The sequence below is a fragment of the Amblyomma mixtum genome, chromosome 10 (genome assembly GCF_055824585.1).
Source record: "Amblyomma mixtum isolate Tamu chromosome 10, ASM5582458v1, whole genome shotgun sequence".
Lineage (NCBI taxonomy): Eukaryota > Metazoa > Arthropoda > Arachnida > Ixodida > Ixodidae > Amblyomma > Amblyomma mixtum.
The window spans coordinates 187,279,996-187,304,725 of NC_143021.1; the positions used below are offsets into that span (position 1 = coordinate 187,279,996).

At 44.6% G+C, this 24,730-nt stretch overlaps 1 long non-coding RNA gene and 1 pseudogene across 1 annotated transcript; one reads left to right on the forward strand and one right to left on the reverse strand.

Moving 5' to 3' along the window:
• Positions 1-2,235: 2,235 nt before the first annotated feature.
• LOC149327976 (uncharacterized) lies at positions 2,236-4,139 on the forward strand (annotated as a pseudogene).
• On the reverse strand, positions 3,926-24,730 carry LOC149327977 (uncharacterized). Its single transcript, XR_016286394.1, has 4 exons — positions 24,497-24,730; positions 24,057-24,189; positions 23,528-23,657; positions 3,926-3,992 (listed from the first exon to the last, which is right to left on the reverse strand). It is a non-coding gene; the product is annotated as an uncharacterized LOC149327977 (long non-coding RNA).

A 24,730-nucleotide genomic window follows, 5' to 3' on the forward strand; every position in this document is an offset into this window, starting at 1 on the left:
GTTTCACGCAGCAGACTGTCACCAACGTGAACTTGATACCAAGCTCTCATGAGCAACCACCTGCCCTCTGCTTGCCGCATGGTCAATTTAAAACCAACTGCGCTGCCTAACAGCTCTGAGCATGACATTAATTGGTTTTGCAGCACCGTGAAGCCAATTTGAGGATCCCCTCGCAACTGACAGTATTGAAACTCAACCATGTGTATGTGTGCCGCATTGACTGTGCCTTAACTGGATTGGGCCAGCAGTAGTTATTGCCGCTCTACGTATATATGACCGTCAATGTAGTTTTAAACTCATTTCGGTACATCGCTCTCGTCAGTCTTTGAGCATAGAAAAGCAGCTAGCCGCGTGGTATCAGGCGAGCGTAACCGCACTCTGAGGCGCGGAGGCTAGGCGCGAGCATTTTCTGCCATAGTTATAACGTACTGCATTTAGGTGAAATGAATCTTGGCGTATTGACGTTTGGAGTATATGTTATTCATTTGGGTGCAGTTGTATAACGTGGACGCTGCATCCAGGTGCAAAACGTGGGTGCAGTTCTGCCGCAACCTCAGCCTGGAGAAGACGCCGTGCCAGCTGCGAGACCTGAGGGTTTCTTCCAAGCACTTCGAACTGTTTGTGTATCTGCGGCCAGGATGGCTGCGTCTCGATGCTCTGCCTACTCGAGGAAGGAGTGGCTGTATTGAATGTCCTTGCACTTCACTTTAAACTGCACTTTATGTATATTTTAGTTTGATTAGAATTGCATCAAATTACTTCGGTTAGCGACAAGGAGGTCTCGAGATTGTGCGCAGGCCCTATGTATGGTGTAATGCTCTAGCGTTGAGCAGATTTGTTGATGCTAAAACTTGGTTTTAATATTGTCATGCAGGTGTAAACATAGGTGCTATATTGTTTCAGTTGAAGAAATGAAATGTGAAGAGTAATCCCTGTGTGCTGCATGGTCTATGTGTTGATGCGCCTACTTATGTCATGTCATGTTTGCCTCAATGGAAGCTGTCGTAGCATTGTTTTCTATACTTCTCAATTTCCTACCTGGCAACGTTCGTGGAACTTCAGGGCTTTTTCCTATCCGCACTGTGACCATTGAGATGAATAGCCAGCTTAAAAAAACTACTGCTTGAGCTTCCTGTGACGCGCATTTTTTGTTGGTGTGCTTTCTCACTGTATTTTTTGGTTGCTGTAATAAACCATAAATATGAAAACCATACTTGTCGTGCACTGCATTGTAAACTGTGCACTTAAGCCTGTGCTTTGGGCATCGTACCTTGATGTACTCAAAAGTACTAGCACCAGTATTTCCACCAAGGTTTCCACTACGAATCATGCATGCTTAGCCACCGTCTGAAAGTGTTGCTGCCTTTGTATGCAGCCTTCTCTGCCAGTCACTTTCATTGGGTTCCCAATTTCACATCAACAAGGCCATAACTAGCAGGAACACGAGCACATTTCACTGGCAAAGGTTGGTGCGCACTGCAAGGCAACATTCAGGTGATACCGGCACGAAAATGCGGGTTCTATAAAAATACCACTTTATAATTCGCGGCAAAAGCACACGTATGCGTGACGTCATTCAACGTCACTCATACGTAGGTTGCCCCCCAAAATAGGGGCGCTGTGGTGCTCCCATGAGCCGCCATGTTTTGGACCAATGGGCGTCTATGGAGCCTTCGCTACCATGGTATATCTACCTTGGCGAGAGCGCACGTGCGTGGAGACCGGCGGCGGGAACAGCTCGCACGTGACGTGACGTCACGCGCCGCTCGGCGTGGGGTCACGTGGGAGCTGTTCCCGCGGCGTAAGCAAAACTGTTTATTCTAATCAAAACATACGAAATATTGCCTTGCATCTAAAAATACGCTGGTCATAACATCATCAAAACATTGCGTGCAGCGGTTCCGTGCAGCAGTTCCGTCCGGTTGGAATCCGTTCGCAGCGTCGGTGTGATCGCGCTGCGACTGACCAATGGGAAGCATCGTGACGTCATATTACGTGCGGTCAAGTGTAGCAGAAGGGGATGCAACGGCAAACACAAAGTGTGTTTTGGTTGCTACGCGCGCACGTGGGCACAAGAACATGTCGGTTCCTCGAGGTCTTGAATGCACGCGCGCGTGTTTTAATGAGCTTCTTATTGATGAAGTGGAGAGGCAGCCACTTTTGTGGAATGTAAAATCCAACGACTACCGAAAGAATGTAAACAAAACTGGACTGTGGGAAGAGGTTAGAGACGCCATGCGATCAATCGACCCCAACGGTGAGTACCACTTCTTTTGGACCATTTTTATTTTAGTACGTATTTCTTAGCGCTGTTAATTGTAATGTCGAAGTTCTGATCATGAGTGATTTGTGCCGCCCCTCGTTTGACAATAAACGATAGCCGGCTCGGAAGGTCGACGCAGGCAACACGTTCAATGCACGCTGTATATGCACGCAGCTGCACGTGCGGATTCTCGGCGTTTTAAACAGTGGCACTCTGCACTGCTTTGTTTAACGAGAACATAAAAACTCCAATGAACAATATCATACTGTGCTCTGCTCAAAAAAAAAAAATATGTCGAAAACGTCTTTTGCTCGCATATTTTTTCAGAGCCTTATAATTGTTTACACACTGCGAAGGCCAACCACGTGCCCAGTGTGGGCTCTCATTTCAGTTAAATTTTTATTCCTTAAACAAGAAAACTGACACTAAGCGTAATGACGCCCAGTCTTGTTCACGAATTGGGACTACACGCCTGTGGCCGGTTAAGTACTGTAAATTTTGCCGCTCAGCGCGAGACGAATGCCTCCGAGTTTGCGTTACGGCTTCCGGTGGCGGCGAAATGGAAAAATAGTCGCGTGCTGTGGACTGTCCGTTCGCTATAAAGGAACTCAAGTGACCAGAATCATTCTGGACCTTTGAAATTACTGCGGAAGCTTTGCCAACATTTGTGTGCTCAAACGTCGAAATGGCCTTTTCCCGGCAACAAACCCGTCCTAGTTTTGTCTTGTGCTGTCGCTGTTTATTCTGGCATCCATTTTCACTCGCTGAAGTGAAGGCACGTTCAGGGGAATATCACTGAATATTCATTCAAAATATGAAAGAACCAAGCACCCGCCGAAACTAAGAAACGGATGTGGGAATGTTTCTTAGTTATACTTTGCTCATTTTGCTGCTTTTAATGGAGTGTAGTTCTGTCAGTTTTGTTTGACACAAACAACTTGGGAACGCACTAGACAATTTCTGGAGCATGTGGGAAAGCGTTCATACTTGAATTCAGATAATTAGTTTCATTTGTAGCTAACTTTCATACACTTTTCAGTTACTATTGAATGTGTCCAGAACAGATGGAGGAAATTAAAGGACACGTATAGAAGGAAACTGAAACACCTTGAAGGTGATTCAAGGAGTGGCGCTGGAGCCTTACCGAAGAGCAGGTGGTGGGTGCACCTCGAGAGGATGACGTTTTAAAAGACCAGATGGAAGCACGCCAGTAAGTATTACTCCAGTGCAACTTTCTCATCCACATTTTATTTTACTTGTTTGCGATAGTTTTAAGCGGAAACATTTAGGCATCATTTTCACAGCAAAAATGGATGTTGCATGTACTGCTTCTCAGGGTGTATTTTTCATCCACCGCAATAACTGTTCACTGTGATGCCTCAATTTAGTTTGTGCAGTTTCATTGCAGCTGCGAATTCGTGAGTTTCAGGTTTGCGACATAGTGATCAGTACAGTCACAGGTGTATTCGCAGTGCTGCTGTGAAAATCTATCACTACATTCTCTTAGTGATCAATGTTTACGTAATGTGACCATCCTGCAGAAGACACATCAGCATGCAGGCGGTGGCCGTGCACGAAACGCTCGAAGACCATCCACGACGAGGGTCTCCAGCTGCAGAGTCAGCACCAGCAGCCTCTTTCCAGGACATTTTTTTGTGATCTGAAGTGGCGCAGCCCAGCACCTCTCAGTCTGTGGCTGTGGATCAAGATGAAGGCACGGCGAGCCAGTCTGCAGGGAATGGCCCGCCGCAGCCCAAAAAGCGGAAGAAAGCTCGGGAAGAGCTCGATGTTGTAAATGCACAGCTTGCGACTGTGCGAAGTGCATTGCTGGCGCACAGGCCAACAGATGCCGATGAAAGCTTCTTGCTGTCCGTAAAACCATATGTGGCAACTGTGCCAAGCAATATGCGACAGCATATGTAGATGGAACTCCTCAACATTGTAGGGCAGTATAGCCAGGGAGTATACCCCACTCACCTGATGATAAATCCAGAATAAATAAGTAATAACGGTGTAATTACTCATTGAGATCCACCCGAGCGCAGCCATACGGCTACAAAAGAAAGCTATACAGCTTTCGTTTGTAGCTATATGGCTGCGCTCGGGTGGATGTCAATGAGTAATAACACCCTTATTACTTATTTATTACGTTATTTATTTTTTACCCTTATTACTTATTTACCCTTATTACTCATGTATCTCTCCACATCCATAAAATTATGTAAATGCTCCAACATGACAAATGTTTGGTTTGGTTTATGGAGTTTAACGTCCCAAAGCGACTAAGACTATGAGAGACGCCGTAGTGGAGGGCTCCGGAAATTTCGACCACCTGGGTTCTTTAACGTGCACTGACAACGCAGAGTACACGGGCCTCTAGAATTTCTCCTCCAAAGAAATTCAACCCCGGCGGCCGGGATCGAATCCGCGTCTTTCGGGTCAGCAGCCGAGCACCATAACCAATGAGCCACCACGGCGGCTCATGATAAATGTGGTGTGCATTTGCTATTACCTGTGGTTGTTTTTTTTTTATTGCAAACTTTGTTTTTTCATTTATTTATTTTTTTTTTACAATTTGACTATGGGCATTTGCTAATACCTATTTTTTTATTTTGAACTGTTTTCTTTCTTTTTTTACTGGTTGCAGTTGAACCATGTATTTGTTTGCCTCATTGACATATATATTAGTTGCTGATGCTCTGCTCTTGTATAGGGGATGGGAGCCTAGTCAAGCTGCATTATAGCGGCTTTTTCTTCCATCTCCTTATGTATGTGTATTACATGAAAATAAATCAATTCAATTATTTATTTCTTATTTTATTACCTGATGATAACGCCAGAATAAATAAGTAATAAGGGTGTAATTACTCATTGACATTCACCCAAGCGCAGCCATACCGCTACAAAGGAAAGCTGTATAGCCTTCCTTTGTAGCCGTACGGCTGTGCTTGGGTGGATGTCAATGAGTAATTACACCCTTATTACAAATATACTCCACCTTGGGGGATTCCCCTAAACATTTCATCGATCAGAATAAATAAGTGTGAAGAGATGCGGTATGTATGGCACCACATTTATTTCACTGTGCTGCAGTTGTGAAAAGAAAAGATGGAGCAAAGAAGCCATGGCAAGTTATTACCTTGTAGGGCTCACAGAACAATGGTATGAATGTGCTTTATTCAATGCCGTGTGTTCAGGGGGAACCGCTGAAAGAAGCTTTATGTTTTTTTGCATACTATGCCTGTATTGCCACCTATTTCAAGACAATATTTTCTGCACTGGAAAAGAGAGAAAAACAGACAGTAGCGCTCGCTCTTTTTGGGACAAAAGACAAATGAATGAGACCTGTTGACCACACGTGGGACAGTGATGACAAAGACAAGGAAAACTGAGCTACCAGGACATTGCAGTCACAAATTTCTTGTTTCAATTGCTTAAAAAGAAAAGAGACTGCCCACTGCATTTACGTAGCCTAGCCAAGGTTTCTGATTATGCTGTTGAGCAGCACATTGAGGTGTTGCTCACATTTAACTAGGCCGTGCTTTTTGCAGTGTTTGTTTATTTCCGAGGAATAGTGCGGGATATTTCGAGGCCTTTATTTCTTTCTGAAAAAAAACAACACTATTTTGTAAAGTGCAACTTCACTGTCATCAGAGGTAAGCTGCCCATGGCTCTTTGCATTGGAGCCCTTGATGACAGTGCACATCATTAACGAAATGCTGTAAAATTCCTTTCGTTGCTTTCCTCTCACAGCAACGAAGGATAAGATATCTGCCTGCACCGCTAGGATTCAGGACATCATTGTTGGCTAGACAGTGCTCCTAAAGAGCGGCTTAATGGTCTGCTGCCCAAGAGTTTGGTTTTTGGTGGTCGACATGCGGGTTTTGTTAACACATATACATCATGGGCGGCTTGACCGGCTCGCATCTCCTTATAGACAGAGGCAATGACAGACTGAACACAAGTGGTACGGGAATACAAGGAATAGGCAAACACTGGATAGAGAATAGACACAACTCCACAAGTGTAATCTATATGCATACAAATATTCACAAAACAAACAAATCGTCGCTCCTTCACACATGTCAGACAAATAATGCAAACATGCGTAAGTACACATTATAATAAGGGAGTATTTACTAATAGACATCCACCCAAGCGCAGCCGTACGGCTACAAAGGAAAGCTATACAGCTTTCTCAGAAATTTCGCAGTTAAAGAAAAATTCGTCCTGGTCCGGGGTTCGAACCCGGGACCACCGCTACACCGGAGCAGTCGCTCTACCAACTGAGCTAACCGGAACGGCAAGCTTATGGTAGGGCGAGAGCGAATTGATCAATAACTCGAAGTGGGAACAGTGTTGGTCAAATATTTAGGGGAATTCCCCAAGGTGGAGTAGATTTGTAATAAGGGAGTATTTATTCATTCACATCCACCCAAGCGCAGCCATATGGCTACAAAGGAAAGCTATACAGCTTTCTCAGAAACTTCGCAGTTAAAGAAAGATTCGTCCTGGTCCGGGGTAATATTCCCTCATTACAAATCTACTTCACCTTGGGGGATTCCCCTAAATATTTGACCAAGTACACATTATGTACACTATATGCACAAGCACATCTACCATTGCGTTGTACAGCAGTCACAGTGAATGAGTGCTGAGCATGCAGATGTCTAAAAAGCAACCAACACAGGTTCCACATCTGGCCGCAGGGCTCAGACAAAAATGTAGCCATGTTATTGGCATTGATCATAACCACAGCTTAAAAATGAAAGTTCAAGAAAGCACCATGGCATTACTCCTGATAAAAGAATCATATTGAGAAAGTGTGTACACCAGTGCTTCTTATTGCCCTTGTACAGACACGAGATTGCTGTGATGAACTCTACACTTTACAACACAGACTGCCACGGTGGCTCAGTGGTTATGGTGCTCGGCTGCTGACCCGAAAGACGCAGGTTCGATCTCAGCCGTGGCGGTCGAATTTCGATGGGGGCAAAATTCTAGAGGCCCATGTACTGTGCGATGTCAGTGCACATTAAAAAACCCCAGGAGGTCGAATTTACTGAGCCTTTCACTATGGCGTCCCTGATCACCTGAGTTACTTTGGGACGTTAAACCCCCAATAAACCTTTCCGAAAACCTTGCTGCACCGGTGACAAAATGGTATTTTCAGCAATATAGAAACTATGTGTTCAAGTAACTTCTAACAGGAAGAGGTGATAGAAATTGGTCGATAGTTAAAGAGTTAGGTTGTCCCCCTGTAACGGATACGATGCCGGTCATCCACCAGTACATCACCCGAAAGTATAAAACCCGAGAGAGAGATCTTCGTTAAAAAGTTTTATGGGGGTTTAACGTCCAAAAGCGACTCAGGCTATGAGGGACACCGTAATTAAGGAGATCTGGAAATTTAGACCACCTGGGGTCCTTTTAACATGTAATAACATTGCACAGTAGATGGGCCTCTAGAATTTTGGCTCCATCGAAATTTTATTGTTAAAAAGATCCTATTTATGGCCGCAACTCGGCAGATGCACGCTGCCATGGTACAGCACCGGCATCACTAGAAAAATAAAAACAAAAAATGTCTCGCGCTTCAGCAGCTGCTCTAGAGAAATTATGGCCAGCAGGAGGCTGCAGGCCCAGTATCGCTGAGACTCCATCAGCTGCCAGGGTAGAGCGCCATTGTACTTCGGTTACGTTACCGAAGTGGTCCTCGTGGTCCACGAATTGCCCATCAATGTAGTAGGCCTCCTCGATGAGGACGTTGTGCAATGCACATGTTGCCAACACCACAAAATCCGCATTTTCCGGTTTCTCAGTTAAAAGCCTACGCTCATCTGGCACTCGTTAGTTTGTTTTTATTCACACCATGCCCACTGACCCCTCATCACACATTCCTGGGAGCTTTTGTACAATTGGAACCACTGAATTATGTCTGCAGTCATTGCGTGCCAATTTCCTCACGAAATGAAGGAAGAAAGCATGGGTCATGTGGCCATCATCCCTCCAAAAAATGCATGCATGATCACTAAAGCATGTACTAACCCTTACGAAAATGGCAGATATGGGCCAGATATATTTTATATATGGCTGTATATACTCATATATGGGATCGTAGACAGTTAAATAGGTCCATATATGGTCGTATATACGGCCAGATATGACCATGGGAAACCTGATATGCCGCAATATACTGCTATATATGGGCGTATAAGACCACAAATACGGGCAGATACGGCCATAAGGTACCTTATATAGTGCCATATACTGTTATATATAGTCGTATTTGAGTCCTTATATAGATGCTCTTTCTTTATATGGGGACCTTGAAATCCTTATATGGAAACAATCTCGCAGATATGGAACATATCCTACCTCATATGTGGGGTGCTTGTGCCATATACTTCCGAACTTAAATAATTAACTTTGAGTCAAACATGATAATATTGGTTAATTAAGATGGTGAAACACACCGCACAACAAGGTACTAAGCTTTGTATGATTGAGGCTTCAATCAAGTTGGACTGCTATTACATAGCGGTGTTTAACTAAGGTGAATTAAAATAGAGTGCTATAAATCACCTTCTACTTTGCTATGATTTAAATGTACTAATACATGCATATACGCGCTTTCTATCTTGGGTGGACTTCGAACCTTCCTGACGAACTGAACCTTCCTGACTGGGTCTAAATAAGTGGATTACAAGTCCAGCGAGTTGGTTGCGATCGAAATCATAGTTTTTAAGATTATTGATAGATTATAGAGTCCCGAACGTACAACAAGCGCTTCGGGATCGAACTCAGCCCCTTCGCAAACGTGATGAATACTCAAACCATCAAGCCGGTGGTGCGGTGTACGTTCCTTCTCTGGGCGCTGTTCCCCAAAACTATGTCGTTCTGAAGGACTGGGAAACCTGCATTGTTTGCGGTAATGCCAGACAACAAACGTTTGCAAAACCGCAGCAGCATACAGCCATTTCTTGTCCAGGAGCGTAAATAACACATCGCTCCTTGCGGCACAGTGATGAAGATTAAAACGCTCTAGTATAATTGTCAGAGAAAAAATACAAAATGTTTGGAAATTCATTTATCTAGAGTTGCCAGCAAAACGTTTACAATGCAGACGAGAAAAACTCCACAGCTACACGCAAATCTTTTACCCATCGCCTTTTCCGCGCCGCCGAGTCTCCGTGGTGTACTGACCAAGCTCGCCATTCTACTCCGACTGTTGTGCCAAGCTGAACAGTTTGTAAAAAATCTTCTGCAAATAGTTCTTGATACTATGCGCGTTGGTCTGTTTCTTTTCGCCTCAACTTTTTCTTCTCTTCATAATCCAACCTCACCTGCCGGTGGATATTCAGATGCCAGTTCTGAGACCGGCCGCCACGGGGAAGCAAGACATCCTTTATTTGCGTATTAAATGAGTCGCCGCTGTGTCCACGGTAAGCCACCATATAGTGCCTATAGTACCACTCACGGCGAAATGTTCCTTACCCTACTGAGCGAGAGATGGCGTTGCTGAGGCGGTGAAAAAGCGGACCCTCGAGACCCCCCCAGAACAGCAGAAAAGCGACACATTGCCGCCTTCGGCGGTGCTCAGCAGATAGCTGGAGGGTGGATAGTCCAGGTCCGCGTCACTTTCCCCCTTTCTTTCGCTCCGAAAGGCACGCAGCAGAGCTTTGCAGAGGGGCGTTGCAAGCGCGAGTGAAAAGCACCATAGCACCGTCTCCCGCGACTCCCCACAATTGACCGGACAGACCTGTCACCCATAGGGAAGCGCACCTGAAGTTTGCTTCCACTGCACCAGCGCCACTTCTCCCCTGCCGGTCATTTTGGCGTTGCTGTCCGGGCACGTCGCCGGCGGAGCGCATTGAGCCAGCAGCCTGTCGGCTGGTACGCGCGTGCTGCTCGCGCAGCTGGCACTCTCTCTTTCATTGTGAGCACGTGCCGTCCTGCTCGCGGGCGCACAAAAGTGGTGTTGCCGCTCGCTGTGAATTCCGCGACGTTCTAAGAGTGGAGAAACTGGTTGTGTGTGCGGCTGTCACAATAGTTCTCTGAAAATCAACGGCCAAGGAATGCCCGTGTAAATCTACAGATTTCCTGGTGATGTCCTACATTCTTGGGAAAAAAAATTTAATATTGGAAGATTGTAACGTACAGTAACGGAAATATTGAAGGTAATGGTCCACCCTTTCTATATGCAGCAAAATCTTAAATATTTTTCATCGCTCGTATCGAGCAGTTGACGATAGGAAAAACGTTAATACGAAAAAAAAAATGCAAGCCTATCGATGGGAGATTGCTATAGTCAAATCTTCCAGTATATGAAAAAAAAAATGCGGTCATACATTTTTTACTATTCAAAAATGTTTTTGTCCGGAATTGTTGCGTATGAAATGGATCAGAACGAGAAACGGCAGGCCTCGATAACTGCTATGGGCAGGGTGAAGTAAGCTTTTTCCTGTTACTAAACACGTTTGGTATGTCGCACGCGTAATATTATTTCTGCGCAGTTTTTGCTGTAATTCACTAAGCATGCAGTGTTTAGTAAAGCTCGCGCTAACGAAACTCATTTTTTTTACCGTTTTTTATTTTGGAGACTGACTGCAGCTAGCGGCATTATGCAGACGCGTGTGAGGCAAGGTCAGTGATCGCCTGAATGTTCCGACTTGTGACGCCGGGCTCAATTTTCGAAGTTGCTTTACATGTAAAAAATTTCAAAAATAAAAATAATCAAAATGTTTGCTTGCACATGAATGAGCGTTTGCATATGAGCGATGGCTCTGCAAATAATTGTTTTGGGAATGCGCGTGCGCTGTAATCGGAATTAAAATAAATATACGAACCGCTTATCTCCGTTGTAGCGATTGACAAACTAGAGAATTTTTTCTCTTAGCCGTATATAGCAAGCAGCTGGTAGGCGCATTTCGTGCGTGTTTTCGTTTTTCTCCTCAGCCTCGCGTGTCGCCTTAAGGCCACTTTATTTTAAGTTAAAATAAAAATTATTTCCATCATTATTCATCGAAACACGTAACAAAATCATTATTATTTGGCCAACAAACCTGCATGCACCGAAGTGCTCAGTCACCCAACAAAATTAAGCATCTTGCGAAGATGGCCGTGTCAAAAAAAATGGTATTTACCTCGAATTCCACGTCTTAAATGATCTCGTCATTTACTTGCGATACACATTTCGCCGTTACGGTACCGGCTTTTTCGTCAACAATCTGCTTCACGTAGTGGGCCTGATCCACTAGCAGTTCTTTTTTCAAGTTCGCAGCGAAAAAAAAAAAAATTCACTGTCCACTATTTCTTTTAACCTACATCTCAGAGCGTACTGCCGCGACCGAAAGAAGTGCGAACAGCGGAGTGCCTAGGCTCTCCGCTGTTGGAATTTATTTTCGTCACGCTTATACTTGGCTCGCAACACAAATACGCTAGAGACATCCGTGATACAATAATGTACCACTCTAGCGTCTTTTTGTTACTACCGAGATAAAAACGCATTGAAGATAAATTCCGACTGCGCAGCGCGTGGGCGCCGTGCTGTTCGCATTTTTTTCTAGCGCCCCTGTACATTTTGCTAATCCTCTGAAGCTCGCCAGCGTTCAAGCACGAGGGAAAAAGCTCGGGACTGCACAAAGAGATTTGCACGCTGGCCAACACGTGCAAAGTACGTGCAGAACTGGCTTTTTTTCAGGGGAAAGCGCGCTGCTCGCGCAGCTACTCAATGGGAGGGGTGACCGGTTTGCCCGGACAAAAATACGGAGTCGGTCGGAGAGGGCGCTTTTCACTGGCGTCCGCAGCGCCCCCCAGCGAAGCTGCGGTCCCCTATACCATTGAGAAGTTGCGCCTAACGCCCTTTCTCTTGAAAAAAACCAGTTCCGCACGTGCTTTGCACGTGTTGGACTGCCTGGAAATCTGTTTGCGCTGACGCTTGCTTTTTCCTTCGTGCTAGAACGCTGACGAGATTAAGAGGGTTAGGAAAATGTACAAGGGCGATAGAAAATAATGTGAACAGCATGTTGCCTACGCACTGCGAAATTGGAATTCATGTCTGTAGCGTACTTGTGTTCGAATTAGGCGCTGCGCTGTTCGCATTTCTTTCCATCGCGACAGTACCCTCTCAGGTGCAGGTTCCATGAAAGAGTGGTCAGCGATTTTTTTTTTTCTGCGCCGAACCTGAAAAAAAAAAGAACTGACAGTGCATCCTTCGTGGAGCAGATATTTGACGAAACCGCCGTCACCGTTGCGCCGACATGTATGTCGCAAGTAAATGGCAAGTTCATTTAAGACGTGGAATTCGAGCTTAATACCCTTTTTTTATGGCACGGTCATTTTCGCAAAATACTTAATTTTGTTGAATAGCTGAGCACTTCGATTGACGCAACTTTTTTGGCCAAATAGTTGGAATTTCTTTACGTTTTTCGCCGAATAAAAACGAGTATGTGTTTATTTGGACGTAAAATAAAGATAGGCGAGGCTGAAAACAAAAACGAAAATACGCGCGAAATGTCCTTACCAGCTGCTCGCTTACGGCTAATAGAAAAAATGGTATAGTTTGGTCAGTCACTACGCAGTGGTTGGTACATTTAATTTAATGCCGATTGCAGCGCACGTGCATTCCCAAAACAATTTATTTGCAGAGCCATCTCTTATATTCAAATGCTCACTCATGTGCAAGCCAATATCTTTACTACTTTTACTTTTAGACATTTTTTACATATAGCAAAATAACTTGGAAATTGAGCCGGGCGTCACACAAAGGAACAATGAGGCGATCACTGACCTTGCCTCACACGCGTCTGCCTAACGCAGCTGTTGATGTCAGCCTCCAAAATATTTGTTTGCGTTACCTGACCGGCGGAGGGCTTTACAGGAAAAAAAAAAAATAGTTTCGTTAGCGTGAGCTCTACGACTAAACACTGCATGCTTAGTGAATTACAATGAAAATTCGTCAGAAATAATATACACGCGCAACATACCAAACCAATTTAGCAAGAGAAAACCGCCTACTTCAGCTTGCGCACAGAAGTTATCCAGGCTTGCCGTCTCTCGTTCTCAATCATTTCACAGACAACAATTCCCTGGAAAACCATTTTTGAATGGAAAAAAGTGTATGAACGCATTTTTTTTATACACTGGAAGATTTCACTATACCAACCTCCCGTCGACATGCTTGCGTCGTTTTTTTTTGTCTTGCTATTAATGTTTTTGTTATCGCTCGATGCGAGCGATGGAAAAGTTCTGCAAGATTTTGCTACACATAGAAAAGATTCCCCATTACCTCCAAAATTTCCTCAGCAGTAGATTACAAATTTCGAATATTGATTTTTTTTTTCCAGGAATGTGGGACATATGTCCAGGAAATCTATAGAGTTACACTGGCTGCTCTTGGCCGTTGATGTTGTGAGAACTATTGTGGCAGCAAACGACACAACAATACGTTTCTACACTCTCTCAACGTCGCGGCATTCCAGTCATGACTCACAACGAGCGGCAACCCCTCTTTTGTGCACCCACGAGCAGGACGGCACGTGCTCACAATGAAAGAAAGAGTGTCAGCAGCGCGAGCAGCACGGGTACCAGTCGAGGCGTTGCTGACTCAATGCGCTCCGCCGGCGACGTGCCCCCACAGAATTTCGGAAATGACCAGCAGGCATGAAAAAAGTGCAATATAATCGCTGTTTTACATTCTTTACAAGTCCGGATAGTGAAGCTGGCTGACTGGCTCCAGCATTAGGTGAATTAAAACGAGGACGCAGCTATTAAATCGCAGTTTTTCATGCCTCACTCATTGACGTCCCACTCATAGGGAAGTTATTGAAATTTAAACAGCAAGACAAAAAATCGATAATAAATTATTTAGCAGTTCTAGGAACACCACGTGGTACTCCATGTATAAAAATGCCTCACGCATCATTACAAAGAAGAAAACACGCACCCAGAAGTTAGGTGTCCATACTCCTTTAAGAGTCCTTACAGTTTGAAGCACAGGTGTCTAATTGACTCACATAATGAAATCAGCCGCATACCTAACATCCGCATACATAACATGGTCGGCTGGAATTGCGAAAAACGCATCGTTACTACACAAAGACAATGGTAGTGCTATATACTGGATGTCTCAGGATGAACACTGCTTTGCTTTATGCACATGTATTCCGCTCAGAGAAGCATGGGTGTAAGTAAACAAAAAGACTAAGCATTTCTTGCTGAGTATGTTACAGGACTTTTGTGTTAGGTATTTCCTCAGGGCATTAATTTAATTAGGGACAGCAGAGGAATTTTGACGTGATGTATCGCATTGCGATGATAAACTTCAGGAAGGGTTTAGCGATGTGAAATGCAATAAATTACTGTACAAAATGTAATGCACTTTCTAGTTTTCTTTCTATTGATCCAGAAAAGGGTTTTAGATGGCGGGAATTCACCAATATCAATATAAAAATTTTAAACCGCTCTATGCAACGTGATACAAATCCACACAGAAAAACTTGTAAGCGAGACATCGTGAGAAACTACATAAGCACGCACAGAAAAACGACATCGTACCCACAACGCGCACGCATGCATGTAAAAAAAACCGCCCTAACCCGCTGAACCACACAGATGTATAAAAAACCGTAGTCTGAAACTACAGATGCTCGCTCCAAGAACGCCCCCCAAAACCACTGCCTATTACTCAGCGCATTCCTTCTCTTTACACAAAGAAACAAAGCAACTCCTAGGACTCCTACCAGTGATGGCACATTGAAAACACCCCAGACTATGTAAATCCGCTCCCATTTTGCACTCATGAATTTAGTTCCAAAATATACTCTGTTCCAGTGGACCCTCATGTGCATGCGCAAGCATGCATGATCTCCATGGAAAGAGATGTAATTTTATCTTCGATATACAAACACAGCAGTAGGTCGAGCCACGCATAATTAACGAAGTTTGTTTTCGCTTTCGGAGGGAATATTTTGGCGCTCTCCTAGCTGACTGCAAACTGAGCGAGAGAGCGACGTCCACCTTCCCCCCTCCCCCTTCCCTGTTACCCAGATGACGTCACTCGTGCTCGCCAAACTGCATCGCATGGAGCGTATACTTAACTTGGACACCACAGCCATCGTTCGGCTATTAAAACCCCATTCGAAACACCATATGAGAAAAAAAATGCTATGTAAATTATTTACTGGTCAGATGTTAACAGCCCATTTTGTTCCGTCTACAGCAAGGCAAGCGAACAGCCCATGTGAACAAAACAAAATATTTTGCCTGTGTACTTTCAGCTGTTGTACAGAACTAGGCTGATTCCTGTGTCTGGGTGAAGGATCTACCTAAGTACATATTTTTTAAGTGGCTCCAAGTGAATACTTCTCTGCAATGTAGAAAAAGAAGGCGATATGCGTGCTCGCGTTTCATTCCGGCTGGATTGTATAGCCGATCCTAGTTATAATGAACCTGACGCTCACGCTCATTCTGTTTGCTTCTTAGTATGATGACTCCCCATATTTCCTCAAAAAAATACTAAATCATAGAAAGAAAGCTTTTGTCTCTTGAATTGAAGTCCATTGTGCACGCAACCAGACCATATCACGGCGCTTTCCGAGCTCTCCAGCGCCGTCATGAGCTGCTTCGATGAGACCCTTGCTTTCGACGAATAAGCGCTAGTCCGCATTGTTCGCGTATGTGGTCTCGGCTTTTGTGCAGAGCGAATACGCAAGTTTTGGCGAATGCAAATGGTCATAAGTGAAGTTTTGGAAACTGCAACCCTTAGCGGAGGATTGCTGATATCGCAGGACGAATAGAACGAGCGGGAAGCGCCGGTGTCACCCGGCATGCCGAGCATTGCTTTAGGGAGCTGTCAACAGTCGACCACTGGCGCCGCTCGCGGATAACAAATCAGATCATTTTCATTGATGCGATCAATCGTCGAACATGCTTCTGGATAAAGCAGTTCAGCACCGAGTATTTGTGGTATGGAAGAAAGCGGATCTACCACGACCGGGAAGCGCCAGTTCTCCGGCTATCAGGTGTTTCGTCGCAATCATCCGGTCTTCTTGCAGTGATCATGCTGTGTAAACAAGCATAGTTACAATCCGCGCATCAGAAAGAGAATATTCAACATAGCTTGCGTTTTATGCCATATACAAACGATAACAGGTATGCAGACAACGGTGGCACTGCAGTGCAGTCGACATTTGTGTATTCCCGCTGAAATTTCACGCGCACGCTGTAAATGCTGAATGACGAGTCATTAACTTGAAGTACTAAATTAGCGACAACGCAAGCAGCGTGCTAAACAAAGAGGAGAAGAAACAAGTCAGCAGCAGATGTCGAAATCAAGAGGGCCGATGCAGTTGCGGGGAGCGGCTCTGAGGCAAGATAATGGCCACCGCCAATGACAGGGGCGGTCTCTGTTCGCATTTCGTAAGCATTTGAAACCGTCGAATGTCGGCCGGACGCCGAAGAGCCTCTGAGTGCTCAACTTTCCGCTAAGATAACTTTTTGTCATTTTACCGCAAAGCTCTGTCGACTCGAGTGGCGATCGGTTCGACGCGATTTCAAGCAGCCGTGTAGCACGCATTGGGCATGGCAAGGAAAATACTAGCGATAACGTCAAGGGGAGCGATTAGAGTATTACAGAACAAACTGGTGTCATCCATATCTTAGCGCTAACAAAATGCGGAAAAAATGAGCTTAGGGTGGCCAAGTAACGAGCCGAACAAAGGTCGGCGTTTAGAGTGGCAGAGTGGACTCCAAGGGCAGCGACTCACAGTCAAAGCTTATGGAATGTATGATGTGCAGATGTGACAAAAAACAAGGGTAGCCTGACCCTGCCCGACTGAATTCAACAACAGCTAATCGGTGGTCGATGGTAGGGTTCTTTGTCTTGTAAAATTGATCACGGATGACTATGATGACGATCCCCGTCTTCAACTTTGGAGTGAAAAGCGACCCTCAGATCAGGCAATTCGGTTCTCACAGCCGTTGCAGCCTTCTGCTTCTCCTTAAAGAACTACAACATGTTGTTGTGCGCTGCAATGGAGTACAGCGCACACAAATCCCCCCGCCCCCCCCCCCCCCCTCAAAAAAAAAAATAAAAATTCCGACCCAATCCGTGCAATTATGCATGGAAAACAGTATATACCAGCGATCTAATTGTTCCAATGAAGTATGCTAACTGCTGTTCCCTGGAAGAAGGCATTTGTTGCTGAGTTTTGTGTGTTCATGACGACGAGCACTAGATGAAGCTGAAAAGTGTTTTGTTTCATTCTAGGCAAGAGAAATCGAAGAAACATCACGAGATGCACCTGATCATCACACCAGGGAGAGGTTTGGCGCCCTTGGTCACTCTAGTCAGGTCGTAATCACGTCAATTTAACCGGACATTGAAGATACCTCAGAACGCCGTCGTTTTTTGAAAAATTCAGGCAAAGATAACGCCCTAACACAATGACTGCCTGTGTTTTCACAAAAACAAGCACTTAAGCCTCAACAAGTAATTAGAATTTTAAGAGGTTTGTTAGGAAATTAACGGCGATAATTCCACCACACTATACGGCCGCTTGGCCGAATAACTTGCATACAGAAACCGCTGTGGTGTACCGCTAATCATTTCTTAATATAAATTGTGAAACCGCACCTTCACAACATCATTTATGTGTGCAAAAAACTCATGAAACCTATTTGTCCAAAACGGAAATTGCCGTTTGAATAGCTACATATTTGATAGAGAAGGCGCGCCGTTACCTTTGATAACCAGCTGAAACGTTCCCGTAATCCACCCTGTCCTAAAGCAACAAACATGTAAAATGACGTGGTTATGTGCCACAACAACAAGAGAAGACCGCTCACGCAAGGGGTGCCGAATCTGCGGAACAAGCAGATGCTAAATCTGCGAGCGAATGCAAACGTCAAGCTGCGCATCGTATCAATCTCTAGGAAAGGCGATTGGGACCTTTGTGATGTATCTGACGTGATGTATGGTCGAATTCATTGCGCAGTGTCCAGCACAAGGAGCAAAGAGCTAGCGATTTTCGAAATTCGCTTTAACAATCACTTCGAATATAACAGGTCTCAATCAAGCCTCTCTTTGGTTTATGTAGATAGGATGAAATATTTATTCGGTTCAGTTTACATAATACGTTCTACAGAGTGATCCGAAAACACGACGCAGCAGGGGTATCGTTAGTTATATTTATTTTGATAAAGATACACGCGATATAAAGCCCCATCTCGATGGACACTTCCAAGGCATGCACGCGAAGCGCCTGCGCGCCCAGCACGCGCCGCGACGGGCGTCGAAAAGTGGCATGAACCTCCATGCTCCTGGTGCTGGCTCGCTCCCCCTCTGGAGCCGACTGAAAAAAATGTCAAGCCGTGAACAAGAGATGGTGTGGGAGCTGCAAGGATTCCAAGAAAATTTAGGGGAGGCTGAAAGAGCTTCAAGCCATGAAGAAAAAGAGTCCCCGAGAGCCCCCGCGGTCCTCCCATTGTTGTAAACCGGACCCCGCTTCTGACGCGCGCGCGAGCGCCCGTGCGCAGGTGCCGATATCTGACATGCACAGATATGCACAGATATCTGCTAAGGAAGGCATTGGTGGCGCCACCCTTCACTGTCGTCTGTTGCACAGAGCTAGAAGCCGGACTCTGCAGTGTGCTACGCACTTTCCTGCCGGGCGAGCAATTTGCGGTTATACCCGTTGCATCCACTTGTTTTCCCTTTGAAATCATGGTACAGCGCCACACTTGTGCGTTTTGAGGAAGAAGACAGTTTTGACGTCGTTAAAATGACCTGCACCAAGCATGCATGGGATGATGAGCCATCGGAAGGATCCAGGGTGCAAGTGAGCGGGAAATACCAAGGTTTCTGTGAACCTGCAATCATCAATATTTCAGGTAAGCCTGAACAACCATTTACTGTTTTTCCCGTATTGCTTTGTTGTTTACCTTTGTCAATGCTGTCGGCAGTTTTCGATGATAGGGCTATAAATTAAGCTAAATGGTATCATAATGCATGATTTATTTGTAAGCTGGGCTATATGCAGTCGAAGAGTAATCTCTCATTTTTCAGTAGCGAAATTTTTACCGCCACCGAGTTGCGTTCCTGCCAGCGGTAGTTCAAGTGCATGATATGAATTTTGTAACGCAAAAAACATAGACTAACCTCGCTATGCACATTGCGGGGCTAGTTACGGATGTATTTTCTAAGTAACGAGACGTAGACAACAACCTGTCATGGATTCTGTCATATGCACGTATCAGGAACTGAACCCTTTTCATTGTCGTAAGTAATAGTGCTAATTCTATTTTAACACGGGATCAGCATTGCTGCGTTCTGCGTATCCAATTAGGTTAAAATTGCCCCATTACATTTGCCACAAGGCTTGCGCTCTACAGCTAAGCAGGAGCAGTGGAATGAAGAGCTGGTACGCGTTTTATTTCGGGTGGTTAGTGCGTACGAACGTTTTTCAGAAACAATTGGCGTATACCTGTTTCCGTTCGCGGTTGTGCCAGGAAACTTTAATGGTAAAGCCCGGAAAAAAAGCATGAGGCTAAGCTTTTAAAGGGGCATCGCGATGATTTGCTCTGTACCAGTTAATGTTATTAAATAGATTCATCATGCGTTCCAGAGACCAGAGCAAAAAGAATTATTGAAATCGGAGCATGCAAGCCAAAGTTATTCCACTCTGAAAATTCGAAATGAAAAGCTCAGACGAAAACGCATTTCACTCTCCCATTTCACTCACCCAGTACCGAGATTGGGCTCAACCAATCAAAACCGCGCCTAGCGCCCACGCAGCGGAAGCGTGCATGCAGTTGTTGCTTTGTCGGGGCTGTAGACAGCCTCGCATTTTAACGGCGTCTTCCCCCTTGTACGCGACGCCGTAGTAAGGGCAGGGCTGGCTAACGACAAAGGAAGCTCCCCGAAGTTTCTTTTTTAGTCGGAATGTAAGGCTGTCAGCGGTAGCCCCCCTCCCCCCCAAACTCGACTTCCGTCTCCTGTCCGGCCTTTCTCTCCACATTTTGGGCAAGGTGTGTCGACTTGCTTTTTTTTCGCTGCCGTCTTGGTATGGTCACGGCCGGTCTCGACGCGCGCGCTTTCTGGTCTGAGCCAACGTTATTTGAACAGCGCTGGCCGCCATGAAGGTTTGAAGCGGAATGGAAAGTGTCGCCCCTAGCTGTATTCTTGTTAGTTTTCGTTCGCTTTCCCTGCTTCTTTCCAGTTTTTGTGCCATGCGAAAAAGCTTTCAGTACTCAGAGACAAAATATTTTGGATCCATTTCGCAAGTATGAAGGAACAATATGCAAACTGGACGCCCAACCAATGAGAAAGGCGGCGCCCTATCTGGATGCCACCTCATTTCCGCTGCCGCAAATGGCCGCCGCGTTGCGACACCATCGGCTCGAAACAAGCATTTCTAGCGAAGATTAAAATATCAAATATTATGATTTCGGTGATCTCATTGCGCGTTCAGGACTCACAATGTCCCTTACTCTGCATACAAAGATTAAAGAACCCATGCTTTATGTACGTCGCAGGGCACCTTTAATATCCCACAATGGATTTTACGGTAGGGTGTCTCGGATTCAGTGCATAATTCTTCGACTTATGCTACTGTGGCCATGTGCACAAGTTCTGCGCAGATTTATATTATGATCGCTCAAAATTATCTCCCACGCAGCCTACACAACGGCCCTGCCGACCAAGAAGGGGCGGGAGCTCTCCGGAAAGCTGCTGTTGCTGGCCGTGGGCACTAAACTCAGCGAAATAAGGAGCGAGAAAGAAAAGCATCGACGATAAGAAGCATACAGAACTATAGAACCACAAGAGCATTAAATGTACCCCAATAAAATTTCCTGCGCAATTTCTGTGTGGTAATTGTGTTACTTTGTGTTACTTGTGTTACCCATGCTATAAGCTTATCAGGAGCTTTAGAGCAGCATAAAACCGAGTGGTTTTTCAATTTAAAGCAGCACTTAGAGATGTATTGGATGACATTTTTTAACGTTTACACATTTTTATTTTACAAAGTGCGAGAGATATGTCGGTTTGGTCAGTGACGGTGGACCGTACAGCAAGACGGGCATTATGTACGTAATAGAGCTCAATAATCTGAAAAATGATTAATTATATTTAACTAATCAGCTTTCATAATTTTGATTTTGGGGCGTAAGTCTGTATCGCGAAAATGAAGGCCGTCAGTAAAAAAAGATAACCTTAGCTTTGAAATTTTCGTAATCGTTAATGTGGTTCGAAATACTGAACATACACACTTGCAAGCTCAGTGAATTGCCTTGTCCGCTTCGCATATTCATAAACGCGTCGCATCGTCGCCGAATCCAAAGAAAATTTTTCTACATCATAAAATACACAAACGGTGTCCGCGTTTGATGCATAAAAAAAGTGACCGACACTTTTATGCATTTTCAATGCGGGTAAACCAACTCAGCGAGCTTTGAAATGCGCAAAATCTGGCGCTCGATATTTCAAACCACTATAACAATTAAAAAAAAGTTAGAAACTGCGCTCACCTTTTACGATTACGGCCTTTAATTTCGCAACATAATATTGCCCCTTAGAATCAAAATAAAATGTTCATTAGTTAATGTTAGTTAATTGATCGCCTTTTAAATCAGGTTTATCGCTTACATAATGTTAACCATACTGTATAACCCCCCCTACACAGCACCAACGTATCTCTCAAAGTTTTAAAATAAAAATCTGCGTCAAAAATTTAAGCTGTATTACATATCTGAAGTAGTAGCGGTAAGGACGTACTGCACAGTCGCTTACGTCTGCATGTGGCGATAACGGCATATGTATGACAGCATTCTGCAATGGTTGTAACTAATTTCATTTCATCTTTTGCTTGGCCGCCCTCCATCACTGTTTGGAGACGCCATGCCCCAGGTTCACTCTTTATTGGCTAATGCGATAGAAGGCCACGGCGCTGTTGCAGGCAGTCACTGAGAGCGAGCAGTAAAGAACTCGAATGAGAATAGTTTTACTGGCTGTGATGCTGGTGTGGTTATAAAGTAGCAGCCTGCAACATTGGAGAAGGGGAGCCTAGGTGCTAGCAGAGATTGCAGATGAAGCGCGCCGCAAATCGTTGGATTTCTTCAATTTTTTTTTTACCGTCGCCTTCGGTAGATCTCCCCGTATGAGGGCACGTATACATTGGCTGCCATTTATTATATATTTCCGTATGAAAGCTTATAACGTTTTCATAAGGGAGTAATCACTCATTTTCATTCCGTCAAGCAGTCACACGGCTACAAAGGGACCCGCCACAGCTTCCACAGAAACTTTTGCTTTTTCGTAAAAAGATTCGTCCTGGTCTGGGGACATGGTGTATGACTGTGCTTGGATGGATGCGAAAAAGTAATTAATACCTTAGTGGACGTCTGCTCCGCCTTAGGGGAAATTTCCCCTCAACATTTAACCAAAAGTATATAAGGTTATGTGCAGATCTGTCAGTATATGTTCGTATATAGAACTAGCGCCATATATAAGCTCCAGCCAAATATTGACATATACAGATTTATCTATATTTGGCCATATATGGCCCATATAAGTATATTCATCCATATATGACTGTTTGCAGATATGGCTATATACGGATTTGGCCGTATCGGGGTATATAAAGACCATATATAGAAATCCCATATATGGCCTCCATCAGATATGGTCATATAAGGATAGGACATATCTGGCTATATAAGGACCATATATACATATATTTCCTTATATAAGTTCAATCCATATATGAATATATAGGGAATTGTGCATATCAGGCCATATATGCCAGATATATCCATATATGAGTTCAATCATGATATGGATATATAGGGAATTGGGCATATCAGGCCATATATGCCAGATATATCCTTATATGAGTTCAATCATGATATGAATATATAGGGAATTGGGCATATCAGGCCATATATGGCCTGATATATTCATATATTGTCATATATGAGTTCAGTCATGATATGGATATATAGGGAATTGGGCATATCAGGACATATTATTTTATTTTTTTTTTATACCACCATATATACATATACCACCATATATACATATATTTCCTTATATGAGTTCCATTCAGATAATGGTATATAGGGAATTGGGCATATCAGGCTATATACGCCCGTATATTCATATAAGACCTTATATGCCCAATTCCCTATTTGTTCATATCTGGATTTTTTCATATCAAACCAGATATGACATTTCCGTACGGGAAAGCATGCCATAAAGCATACCTTTAAGCAGAGAGGTTGCAACACCTTCCACAGCAGCCGAGATGTGAAGTGAATGATCCCGGCTACTGTGGAGATGCCTACCCTGAAGGCCAAGGCCACCTCCTGCATATGCATCCCCGATGCCAAGTACCTAAAAGACAAAAGTGGAAGAGAAGGTGAAGAAATGAAGAAAGTTAATGGAAGATTTATGGCACTGAGCAGTCCCTCCAAATTTAGAAAAAATTTCCAGATTCTTTTTCTCAAAACTGTGTCCCTCCAATTTAATAGTTAGCCTACCGAAGCTATTGTCAAAAACACAGTTTTTGCCCCGATATTGAAGCTCAGTTCTACGACTTCCATGTGGCAACAAGGTAAGTGACATGACCGTTTGCCCGTTCTGGTATGCGCGGTGACTTTCCAGACTTCCATGTCCACAACTACATATTGCAGGAATGACAGAATTATCGTAATGCGAACAAGAATCTGACATCATAAATCGGCAGCAGACGTACAGACACCCCACGAACTTGCACGCAGTAAAGCCACTAACCTGAGGGTGATCGCGAGCCTCATTCGTGAAGGAAGTGATCCTCCAACAGCGCATGAAGTTCCTCGAAACGGTCCGGCGTCATCCGGTAGTACTTCTGAAAGGACTCTCGGTCTCCCGAGATCAGAAGTGGCATCTGCACACCACGATTATGGCTAGACTCAGCAAGCAGCAAATATGTGAAAAAACACACAAGGCGACATTAAAACTTCTCAACTCACGGCTGTGCAGTTGGTTGGTTAGTTGGCCTCAAGTAAAATGGCACATACCCACTACGGGGGAGTGGCTAAGACAAAGGCGGTGAAATGTTGGAAAGATTAGCAGTTTTAGAGGAAAAAGAGTAGCAATAGGGTATAGGCTGACAGATTGGACGACGCAACGACAGGGGTCCAGTGTAAAATTCAGACTCCGTCTTCCTCTTCTCCCAGACTGGCCGCACTCACCAACGCCTCGGTGTCGGCAGGCCCTCCAACAACTTCTTCCTTCGCGAGGAGGCTGTACTGGAACCGGCGATTTTCAGCATCGAAGGAAGCGGAAAGCGCCGGCGTGTCGACGTCTTCCACTTCACAGACGCTGTCTGGGTCCATGACAATCAGCAACTTTTTTTTTTCGAGGAGGTAGTACTCCTCGAGTATCAAAAGGCGCACGCCTTCAGGATCGTATATTCCGACCGTCGC